Source organism: Macaca thibetana, chromosome X, assembly GCF_024542745.1.
Source record: "Macaca thibetana thibetana isolate TM-01 chromosome X, ASM2454274v1, whole genome shotgun sequence".
Classification (NCBI taxonomy): Eukaryota; Metazoa; Chordata; class Mammalia; order Primates; family Cercopithecidae; genus Macaca; species Macaca thibetana.
This window is the reverse complement of record NC_065598.1, coordinates 140,645,274-140,658,217: the sequence shown is the minus strand read 5'-3', so window position 1 is coordinate 140,658,217 and position 12,944 is coordinate 140,645,274.

Genomic DNA, 12,944 nt, shown 5'->3' with positions numbered 1-12,944 from the left:
GTGTACTGTGAACTATTTTCTATTGTAAAGTTCATGTTACTAAGCAGGACAGAGATCCCTGATTGGAAAACTAGTGGAAAAATTGAGAAATAAAACTAAATCTTGCCTGGGTTTTTATAACTTCATTCTAAGATTAGAAGAAAACCAGAAATTTAATCTAGGATGAATGAAATAAAAAGCGCATATGTTTCCAGGATGATGCAAAGGATGTCCTATTACTGTGTAGTACATAATTTACCTGAGAATGTAGTTTTTTCAACTTCTTCACACCTATCTAGAACTAGAAAGCTTCAAAACATATCAAAGAAGACAAAATAGAAACATCATGCAGAGTCAGTAATTCTAAGACACATGTGCTGCATTTTCAGTGAACATTTTTTCTTTTCAACCAAAGGTTTCAAAGAAGAGTTCCACAGAACAAATTCCTAAATAAAGAAACACAACAAAGAGGACATGCCCTTAATATTAGTAATTATAGTTTACAGGATATTGTAGACTTTTGTTCTTGATGTTATTGAAAAGGTGGATATTTTTAAATTCAATTCAATTATTTGGATTATTTGGCAGGCATTTTGGCTTGGTTGAAATAGTGCTGGGCCAAGACCCAGAGCAGTTTTTCTTTTAATCAAATACATATCCAAGCCCTTGGTGCCCAATGACCTGGGTTCAAATTCCACCCGTGCTACTTTCTCACAATGGGACGAGAACAGCATTACACCAATTTCAGTTCCCCATGTGTAAAACTGGCACCTGCTATGTGGAGTGAGTAAGGATGGGATGTATACAGAACTCTTGGAAATTGAACGGTGGTACATATATGTGCAAATAAATCTTAAACTGAAAAATTTTTAAACTCACTTCTTAAAATAAATAAATTATACAAAACATTTTATATCTGTTTTCCATGTTTCTCATGACAATCCTCAACAGGCCAGCATGATTATCCAGACTTTACAAAAGAGGAAAGTGAGACTCAGAAAATTTAAGTAACCTGCCCATACTCACATTCTTGGTGAAATGGTTGATTTTAGTCAGAAACCAATATCTTAATTTAAGTTGGATAATAGAATTAGCATTAGAAAAAATATTTACGATTCCAGTTGTGGCCATGTAATGTCAGACATTTAAAAGAACTTCAAAAAATTCCATCTTTTATTTTACAGATTTTTCAAATAGTTACATATATGTATACATCAGGGCTCAACCTCAACACTATTGATATATTTGGCCAAACGATTATTTGTTGTGGAAGCTGCTCTATGCAATGTAGAAGGATTAGCAGCATCCCTGGCTTTTGTGTATATGCCTGTAATGTACATATGTATATTATATTATATATTACATACATGAAATTATATTATATAAATTACATTAAATATATATTATATATAATTATATATATTTATAATATATATAATGCTGGTTATTTGCAGCAAGGAAAGACAACTGTCAATGAATTGATGTTCTGGTTACAATTTTTAAAACATAAAATATATATATTATATAATTTATATAATATAAATATAATGAATTTGTATTAATAATACATTGATAAATTTTATATATTATTATTTATATGTATAAATTTATATTTAATATATATTATATAAATTATGTTAAATATAATATATGATATATAATATAAATATATAATATAAATGTATATTATGTAATATAAATACATGTATGTATAAAATGTGTGTGTATATAAACACCGTAATATTTTTAGTGCTTAAACAATTCAAAGGAACAAAATGCACATTATGACTTAGCAACAGAGCAAAAGCTAGATTCCAAGCTGCCTGATGCTCTGCTTTGTGATCTACTAACTACACTCTACACTCTTTCATGTCTTATGGCCCAAGTACTATCAGTGGAGGCAGGCGATGCATACTGGTGCTGCTCCTCAGAAAGAAATATATTTTACACCATGATCCAGGGGACAGTCATGAATTGAAACATGAGTTTTCCGAAACAATATTCCCCTAATCATGGCCCTGAACCCTGAAATATTATTCTATTGTAGTCGATTTTTTTAAGTGGATGACTGTGACCCACTAAACTGAACTCACGAGTGACTATAGATTGCCGTTTGAATAACAGTTTGAATAACACTGGCACACTGGAATGGGCAGGAAAGGAAGGAAAATGGGATAGAAAGGAGAAAAGAGGCAGTAGATCAAGATGGGAAGTAAAGAAATAGAAGGAAAAGACAACTGCATGTCGTACAAAGTTGTAGAAAGACTTATGGTGCCCCCATCAGTTACACCAAGTGCCACTTATTAATGACACCTGTTCTCTAAGGACCCTGGATCTCCCTCTTTTTTGACTGAGTCCAGTGATTTATCAGTAAGAACCATATTTAAGCTTACTAGACTTGGGAGCACATATACATGGCAAAAGCCACAAATTTAACAGATAAGGCTCAGGACAGCATTAGTAGGTATTTCATCTATCCTGACACATTCTATCTTATTAATTTTGCTGCAGCTGGAAGTTATATTTTGGTTTGGAGTTACAACCTAATGTGTTCAGGAGGAAGCCAAATTTATTAGGTTTGACATTGCACTTTATTGGAATGGTATAATGTAGTTGAGCTTCTGTAATAAGTTCTGTTGATTTTATTTATGTATTTCTGTTTGGCTAGTATAAATATATGGTAAAGTATGTGCTGTGGTAGAGAGTTTAATGCTGACTCTGCTGGAAAATTCAAAAATGTCTGCATGGAAGATGCCCATTTCTAAAGAGTTACAGTCAGAGGAACAGCTACTCAGGATTTGCATTAAGTAGTTCTGATTTTTAAAAATGTCATCATTTGTGAAAAGGACTAGTCTATTAATAGGAACAAAATGGCAAGGGTGACATACCCTAGATCTACCTGAAGTTATGATTTGCACAAAATGAAGCAGAGTTTAGAAATTGTAGGTTTAGAAATGAGGCAAGTAAGATATAGAATGTAAATAAAATCATTTCCAAGTAATAACTGGATGCAACATTCAACCATCACTGCAAATCAATGCGAGGAGAATGGACGTTTTTTACCTTGAATCCTGATGACTTATTACTCAGATGTGATATCAATTATTTTTGTCCCCTTCTATTTTTCATCTCCCAGGCAGTTTCTTAAGTGACAGTACAATTACATTTGGAACACAATCCTCTTCACCTGATTATGGTAAGTCAGGTAACCTCTTAGTCAGATGTAATGGCCCCAGGACATATATTAAGTAACTTTTGCATCTGCCTTTGGTCTCACTATATTCCTAAGCAAATTGAAAAGAAAATGAGCCTCAAGTTTTATGAGTTTTAGGTTACCTAAATATACTTGAAGTTCTCTTAGAAAAATAGCCTGAAGTGTATCTGAGGTGGAAGAACTATATACAGTATCTCAAAAGCATCACTTTGCGGTAATCTCAGGAAACCATGACAATATTGAAAGCACAATTATCACCAAATTTTTCCTCCACCGTAGGCATCACCACGGCAACACAGGTACAGGAGTGGGGTCAGTGTCACTTTATTAATATTTTGAAAGGAGGCAAAAGCAAGCATTTTTTTTTTTTTTTTTTTGCTACACATCGTTGCTTCAGAATAATGAATTCAGTATGCTGATCCTTTAGCTTTTCATATATAGGTCTAGTTGACCCAGGTTAAAGTATGGCACAATTAGAACTGGAAAATTTATTTTCCTTAATTTGAATATATTGAACTGTTTTATTTTAATCTATTTTTCAATAGAAATACTAATATATAGGGAGCTCTGTACATGACTGCTAAATGGTGAATGCTGGTTATTATTTGCAGCGAGGAAAGACAACTGTCAAATTAATGAATTGATGTTCTGGTTACAATTTTTAAAAATATAATCATTCAATTTAAGATAACTCCTATACATGAATATAAATAAACATTGTATAACAATTTTGACTAAACCTGGATCCTTGCTGTAAAGTTCCAGTTGCTTGAAATTCAAGTATCATATGATTTACTGAAGGTTCTGAATGGATCTGCTTTGATTTATGTTGCAACATTGGGGTGTATTGAATTCCATGAAATTGTTGATTTATTATCTTTGCTATGACCATTAGTCAAATTCATTCTTGAGCTGCAATGGTGATATAGATCACAGCCTACCTGGCTTCATCAAGTTGTGCTTCTCTATGGTTTTTAAGCATGTGGTTTGGCTAAAATACAGTTCAGAGTTCAAGGACACAGATGGACCATAGTACCTATATTAAATTAAACATCCAACTTTTTGGTCAATTTTCAGTATTAATATGCAAAGCACCTGTATTAGTCTGTTCTCACACTGCTAATAAAAACATATCCAAGACTGGGAAATTTATAATGAAAAAAAAAGGGGGGGGGATTTAATGGACTCACAGTTCCACATGGCTGGGAGGCCTCACAATTATGGCAGAAGGTGAAAGGCATGTCTTATATGGTGGCAGACAAGAGAGAATGAGAACCAAGTGAAAGGGGAAACCCTTATGAAATTATCAGATCTCATCATGAGACTTACTACCACCAGAATAGTATGGGAGAAACCACCGCATGATTCAATTATCTCTCACCAGTTCCCTCCCACAAAACGTGGGAATTATGGGAACTACAATTCGAGATGAGATTTGGATGGGGACACAGTCAAACCATATCAGCACCTTAAATAATTTTAAAAACCCACCATAATATATTAATGTAACTGATAATTCTATGTAAAAAGTCTCAAAATACAGGGGAACAGGGCAAGAGATCTACAATTAAACTGCAGACTTACAAAGCTTCTTTCATGCATGTTCAATTCCTATCTTTCATTGAAATACCAAAGTAATGTCGTATTTAAGAATTTTCTACTTGCAAAATGCTGATGACTATTTTGGGTGTAAAAGCACTTAATAGCCTAAGAGTTTGTGTTTTGTGTATGTGCCTATCTATCAATACCTTCCTTTCCTTCTTTCTTCCCTTCTTTTCTTTTCTTTTCTTTTAGAGTTGATTTGGGAATTCCTTCATTCACAGTTAGATGTTTTATCAACAAAAAGTATAAACACTACAGGTAGCAGTCTATATTCTGATAAAATGATTACTTGAAATGGGTCATCACTACATGTAAGTTTCTACAATAAAGATATCATCATGAATTTTTGTTGTTGTTGTTGACAGAGTCTCACTCTGATGCCAGGCTGGAGTGCAGTGGTGCAATCTCAGCTCACTGCAACCTCCACCTCTTGGGTTCAAGCGAATCTCCTGCCTCAGCCTCCCAAGTAGCTGGGACTACAGGTGCATGTGCCACCATGCCCAGCTAATTTTTGGATTTTTAGTAGAGACGGGGTTTCACCATGTTGGCCAGGATGGTCTCGATCTCTTGACCTCGTGACCTGCCTTGGCCTCCCAAAGTACTGGGATTACAGGTGTGAGCCACCACGCCCAGCCATGATTGTTATTTTTGCTAAAATTTCCATAGTGTATTAGAATGGTAGGATGGGAAGGGGATCTAGATTCAGCATACCTTATTTTGTAGTTTGTGTTCATCTCCAACATCCATATCCCCTGGGCCCTTGTTAAACAGGAAGATTTCTGAGCTCCTCTAAAATCTTACCAAATATAACTTTCTGGAGGTCTGGGAATGGTATTTTCTGGAAGTCTGGGAATAGTATTTTTATAGGACTCTCAAGGGAATCTGATGTAAATGTCAAGATCCATTCTAGTCCAACATCTTCATTTTATAGATGGGGAAAAGGAGGCTCAGAGGGGTGAAGTGACTTTATTCAGTGATAAAGGCAGAGTCAAAAGAAAAATTCACATCTTCCAACCCTTATGTAAGTGCCTCTGCTTGGTTGTTTGGTGTTTTGATACTTTAATTTTAGAATTATATTTTTTCATTGATGTTCAGCATTAAAATTTACCATAGCACAATACACTCTGCTTATGAACCATGTGATAATAGGCCTGCAAAAAGCGCATGCTTGGTCAGCCACATTAAGCAATACCATTTTATTTTCAAATTCTTTTAACTAAAAGTTTATTGCTTATGTTGTGCTTTGGGATAAACTACATAAAATGGAATAAAATGCTTAGTAAATAGTTACTGAATTTTTTAAAAATGAGCACAAATCTCCATATTGAGTTTGGAAAGATTTACTTCATTATTTTCACACACATGCTAAAATGTCAAACTTAATGAAATCTGAAGTAGCTTACTTTTCATGCTATCATTTACTAGATCTACTGAATAATTCTGAGGATCTTGCAGGGAGACCCGGGTCCATAATAGCTTTTTTTTTTTTTTCTCTTTCATTTTGCATCTTCTTCATTTCAAAATTTTGAGTAGAGTTATATAAGTCCTTCAGAGTAGGCCTCTGATGCATGGCAGCTGAGAACATTATCATGAAGCTCTCTTGACCTATAAGTGTCAACTTCAAGAAAATTTCTGCTACAAACTTTTGAAGATAAAATAGAACATCTAATGAACATTCAGAAGAGGAAGATATATATCCATTTCAAGTAAGCTGACCTGGATTTCAGCTGCAGGATCTCTTCTTGACACATTTATAACTCATTTTAATTGCTAATAGGTACTGTGTGTACACACCCAAGGCAGAATGGGACTAAGCCTCTCAGATTTACAAAGGTGAATTAACTTAAAATTAAACAATAGGTTTTTGTGAAAAGACATTTCATTTGACATAATCTAACACTGAACCAAATAGATGTGATTGACAAGCCCCAATTATCCAAGAAAGTTGAAAGGACTAGTGACATTTTTATGCCCCATCTACATTACTTTAATTATTTAAAGGGGGAATTTGGTGATTTCATTTGCATAAAGTGCAGGTAGTAGAAAGTATGTGGGCTTTGGAGTCAAACAGATCTGGATTTGAATTCCAGCTCAACTGTCTAACCAAGAATGTGAGTAGGAGTGTGGGCATGTTACTTAAATTCCCTGAGTCTCACTTTCCTTTTTTGTAAAGTCTGGATAATTATACTGACCTAGTGAGTATTGTTGTGAGAAACATAGAAAAAAGATATAAAATGTTTCATACTGTACCTAGCATTTAGTAGGTGAAAAGGGAAACATGTTATCCTCCAAGTGTCCTTAGCTTGGTCCATAGAGCAGGGAATACCATCCTTCTGGAAATAATAGGAAGAGTCTCTCTCTCTCTCTCTCTCTCTCTCTATCTCTCTCTCTCTCTCTCTCTCTCTCTCTCTCTCTCTCTTCCTCCTCCTCCTCCTCCTCCTCCCTGCCTCCCTTCTCCTCCTCCTCCTGACTCCAAGAAAGAAATTATCTCCCTGGTGAGTTTGAGAGAAGAATCTGAACAAGCTTAGCTCACCGTTTTTTGTGTCCTTTTTTTTTCTTTCCAGGGCCACCTACTCTCAGATTATGCCCAGCACTGCCTGGGACTGGATTGCTAAATTTAATTCAGAAGTCTTTGCTGGGAAGTCCAATTATGGCCATAGACCAAACCAAGTTATTGAATTTATTGTTAACAGTAATGAAGCTAGTATTTTGAGCTCCATCTGTCTGATACTTGCATGTACTTCTTAATTAGTTATGAAACCACAGTGTATTTAAAACAGTTAACATGATCGCCAATTGCCCACCAGTAGGCAGTCAATAAATTATAGCTATTATCACAGAAGTTTTTGACTGTACCCTCATGCTTTCTGTAGTAATTTGATCTATTCAATATATAAAATGTCTATAACTTAATGAACTCCTTGTAGTGTATTGCTGTATACTTTAATTCCTTATTAATTAATCAGGAGAAACATGGCCATTAGTATCTCTTATCTAGATGAGTAGCATAACTGCCTCACAGTTTGTCAAAAGTGAAATTAACTTCAAATTGAGAAGAAATGTTAGGTCTGGTTCTCTCTCAAGGTCAATTTTGCTTAGTCATACATTGTATGTATTCTCTCTAAGCTCAGACAATGTCTAATATATCAAAAGTAACTGGATTTAGAGGTATTATGAAGTAATAGTCTTCATCATAAAAAGACCAATTCTCTTATTGTAGCTTCATCTGGTTTGTGAGAAAATGTGCACGTGTGTGTGTGTATGTGTGTGTGTGAATTTAATTGTCATTTATATTTTGTGACATGAATATAGCGAGTGGCAGAACACAAATGTGTGAGTCCAAGGAAAAATATTTGCAGTAGGATCCTTACTCCTTGGTAGGTCAAAGAGTTCTTTATCTTTTTGTTTTAATTAAGATAATGAAGGACTGAAAAAAAAGAGACAAGAGAAATATAGACAATAACATACAAGATCCCTTGTTCCTACCATGTAAATTGACTGTGTTAAAAAGACCAGAAGCAAATGTGAATATTATCAATATAAAAATAAACAACATAAAGATGAAGTTGGTTTGTCTCTTCTCACCAGTTTCATTCTTTTTACCTCTCCCCAAATGCAGACATGTTGATGCACATAGATCCAGTTTCTTTTAGATAAATACATACATATTTACTCATGGGCAATATATAGGCTTGTTTTGTGAGGAAAGTAGTGTATGTATTATTATCTATTTTAACTCATTTCTTTTATATTTTTCCATGTTGCTACATAGACACCTATTTAATAACTCAGTTTAACTGCAACATAGTAGTCATCATATAAATACATCAAATTACATGTATCAATTCTCCTAAGATGTTTCCAACTTTTTCACCAATACAAACAAGCCACATTCTTGCAATAAACACCTTTCCTCCTCATCTTGCCTTCATTGTTCTGAGTAGGTGCCTTTTTTTCCTTCTGTAGTACAGACTCCTGTTTTTTTTTATCCCATAGCATTTAACACAATTTATAACATTATATTTAGTTATTTTATTTGCCTTCAGTGTTCTGAGTAGGTGCCCCTTTTTTTTCCTTCTATAATTCAGACTTCTGGTTTTTTACTCCATGGCATTTAACACAATTTATAACATTGTATTTAGTTATTTTATTTATTGTTTACTTCTTTTACTTCTTCTTCTTCTTTTTTTTTTTTTTTTTTTTTAAATGAAGTCTCGCTCTTGTCGCCCAGGCTGGAGTGCAGTGGTGTGATCTCGGCTCACTGCAACCTCCACCTCCCAGGTTCAAGCGATTCTCCTGTTTCAACCTCCCGAGTAGCTGGGATTACAGGCGCCTGTCACCACACCTGACTAATATTTTGTATTTTTAGTAGAGACAGGGTTTCATCATGTTGGCCAGTCTGGTCTCTAACTCCTGACCTCAGGTGATCTGCCCATCTCGGCCTCCCAAAGTGCTGGGATTATAGGCATGAGCCACCTCTCCTGGCCTATTGTTTACTTCTTTTTAATGACTAACTTACTCACTAGATTGGTCTGTATGCAGGAACTGCATTTGTTTTTGCTGCATTTTAAATGACTGTCATATAGCATGTGCTCAATAAATATTTGTTGAATAAATGAAAGAAATCAGAACAACGAATGGATGACTTTTTCCTTAAGAAGGATCATCTGTCAGGAATTTCCTTATTCCTTTACAAAAATATATTTCTGGCAGACCTGCACCAACTGGTTAGCTAAAAATACCTAGACCTCTTTGGTTCCCCCTTGTTACTGTGGCTTAGACTTAATCTTGGATTTCTCCTATGTGAGATATAATCCAAGAAACCAGACCATGTTTCATAGATATGTCATTTCTCTGAATCTTAGAGTCACCAGAAATAGAAGTGAGTGTCATTGTTTGGGAATATAAAGTCATCCTCAGAAGAAGATGGACCTTAAGACAAGCAAAAGCTACTACAGCAGATTTTACATTACCAGTAGCCTTTTAGTGACTGTTCTCCATTGCTTGGTTAGTCAAAGGAGCCCAATTTTTATTCCAGGACATTGCCTCCCAGAATGAACGCTATCATTCTCAACTTGTTTGCAGCTAAGCAAAGCCCTGTCACTAAATTCTGGCCAATGAGAGTGGAAGTGTCATTTGGGAGCTGTGGGAAGTCTTCTTTAAAAAGGAGATGATTGTCCTTGTTCTGTGCTCCTTTGATACTGTTTCCATGGCCATCTTGGACCGTAAAGACTAGGGCTACCCTCTAGGGTGGTGGAACTCATTCCCAGAACATGCTGGGGTCACTAAGGACCATGCAGAACCATCATAGTAGCCCTCAATTGCCTATCTGTGGGCATTCTTTTATGTTAACTTTTATTTTAGGTTCAGGGGTGCATGCACAGGTGTGTTACATAGGTAAACTCATGGGGGTTTGTTGTACAGATTATTGTCACCCATGTATTAAGCCTAGTACTCACTAGTTATTTTTCCTGATCCTCTCCCTCCTCCCACCCTCCACCCTCCTATAGGCACCAGTGTGCCTTGTTCCCCTATATGTGTCCATGTGTTCTCATCATTTAGCACCCACGTAAAAGTGAGAACATACAGTATTTGGTTTTCTGTTCCTGCATTAGTTTGCTAAGGATAATGGCCCTCAACTCCATCCATGTTCCTGCAAAGGGCATGATCTCATTTTTTATGGCTGCATAGTATTCCGTGGTGTATACGTAGTACATTTTCTTTGACCAATGTGTCATTGATGGGCATTTAGGTTGACTCCATGTCTTTGCTATTGTGGATAGTGCTGCAGTGAACATACACGTGCATGTGTCTTCATGATAGAGCAATTTATATTCCTTTGGGTATATACCCAATAATAGGATTGCTGGGTCCAATGGTAGTTCTGTTTATCTTTTGAGTAATCACCCCACTGCTTTTCATAATGGTTGAACTAATTTATATTTCCACCAACAGCATATAAGCATTCCCTTTTCTCTGCAACCTTGAAGCACCTGTTATCTTTTGATTTTTTAACAATAGCCATCCAGACTGGGGTAAGATGGTATCTTTTTATGGTTTTGATTTGCATTTCTCTAATGATTAGTGATGTTGACCTTTTTTCATATAACTGTTGGCTGCATGTGTGTCTTCTTTTGGAAAGTGTTCATGTTCTTTTCTGACTTTTTAATTATTTGTTTTTTGCTTGTAAATTTGTTGAAGTTCCTTATAGGTTCTGGATATTAGACCTCTGTTGAATGTATAGTTTGCAAATATAAGCTCCCATTCTGTAAGTTGTCGCTTTACTCTATTGTCAGTTTCTTTTGTTGTACGGAAGGTCTTTAATTAGGTCACATTTGTTAATTTTTGTTTTTGTTGCAATTGCTTTTGGAATCTTTACCACCACAAAATCTTGGCCAGATCCTATGTCCAGAATGGTATTGCCTAAGTTATCTTCCAGGGTTTTTATATTTTGGGTTTTATACTTAAGTCTTTAATCCATCTTGAGTTGATCTTTGTATATGGTATACAGAAGGGGTCCAGTTTCAATCTTCTGCATGTGGCCAGCCAGTTATTCCAACATCATTTATTGAATAGGGGGTCCTTTCCTCATTGCTTATTTTTGTCAACTTTGTCAAAGATCAGATGGCTGTAGATATGCAGCCTTACTTCTGGGCTCTCTCTTCTGTTCCATTGGTCTATGTGTCTGTTTTTGTACCAGTGCCATACTGTTTTGGTTACTGTAGCCCTGTAATATAGTTTGAAGTCATATTCTTTTTTAACATGAGAATTAAAATCCCACATTCAGGTGACACTAATTCAAAGAGATATATTTAGTTAAAGCAATACCATCTTAGAAATCCTGCCTTTTGACAAAAAATATCTGTGCAAACTGGCACAAAAGCCACTTAATAGCTATGTAAACCTAAGAAGCTAACTCTTAAGGCTTACTTTTTTCTTTTATAAAACTACAGGATAAACTCAAAATTATATAAATTCTTTGTCTGCTATAGAATTCTGCCACTAGATCTAAATACAATCACTCTGGATCGTTTTGGGGCTAACATTCAGAAGAAATAAAGCCTGTCTTTACAGCTTGGCAAAAGTTCATTAATTGGATTTTTTTTTTTTTTTTTTTTGATCATTTGAATGCAGGGTAGCCTGAAGTTTATCTTTGTACTATCTAAAAAAAACCCTCAACAAATCTGCAAGGTAATTGTTGGCTTACTTTAGCAACCAACTGCTTCCTAATTGAAACTTGGCAGCTCCTATTTGCATAAAAACAGTTAATGTACTAATTTTAAATGATTTTTTAAAAATCCATTTGCTAAAATAGTCTGGCAAGACCTCATAATGTTACTCATATTGTAGTGAGGTGGTCCAAGACAGAACCTCAATATTTCTGATTCCTTGATGACTGGTAGTAGGGATAAAACTGCTTTTCCAAAATTGCAGGAAATTAGCTTCCTGGGGCTGGAAAAGTAAAAATGGGGCTGTGCCTTTCTCGTCCTTCTAGAAGGGATTACTTGTGAGCCTTATTGTCATGCAGAAGAATGTTAAGTACTTATTCTTTGTCCTCTGGTATTGGAAGTAATCTAAGTGTAAATAATTCATAGTGGGATGCTAACTTATTCTAATAATAAAAAATATATCCTTTTGGTAGGGGTGAGGGGGTGGGAATCCAAGCCCTTGTTGATATCTAGAGATTTTCTATTTCCTCTGGCCTGACCTAGGACAAATGTGTTCAAGATTTTTGGAACTAGAAAGAGAAAGATATCAGAAGAAACTCTGGCAGCTGGCTTGCAAGAGACCCTACATATTGTTATGTGTCCTGTGGGTTTTAGAAGCAGCTATTTCTAATATTAAGCTAAATTTTCCTTTCTGAATTATAATATTCTTACAAAATTCTCAAATTTCCAGTACAATGTGTTAACCACCAAACCTGATCACAGGTTTATGTTAACACTACCTTGGGGAGGGGAGAAAGGGACTCTGCTGTTGCATTCAGACAAAAGTTTTTGAGAACTGGTGTGGCTTGACTTAATAGTAATCAGATAGATGAGATTCAGGAGTGATCCAGAGACACTGGAAACAGCAGTATGGAACCAAAAGAAACAAGTAGAACAGATAAATTCATACTCTCCAGGAATCATTCAAAATACACAGGAGG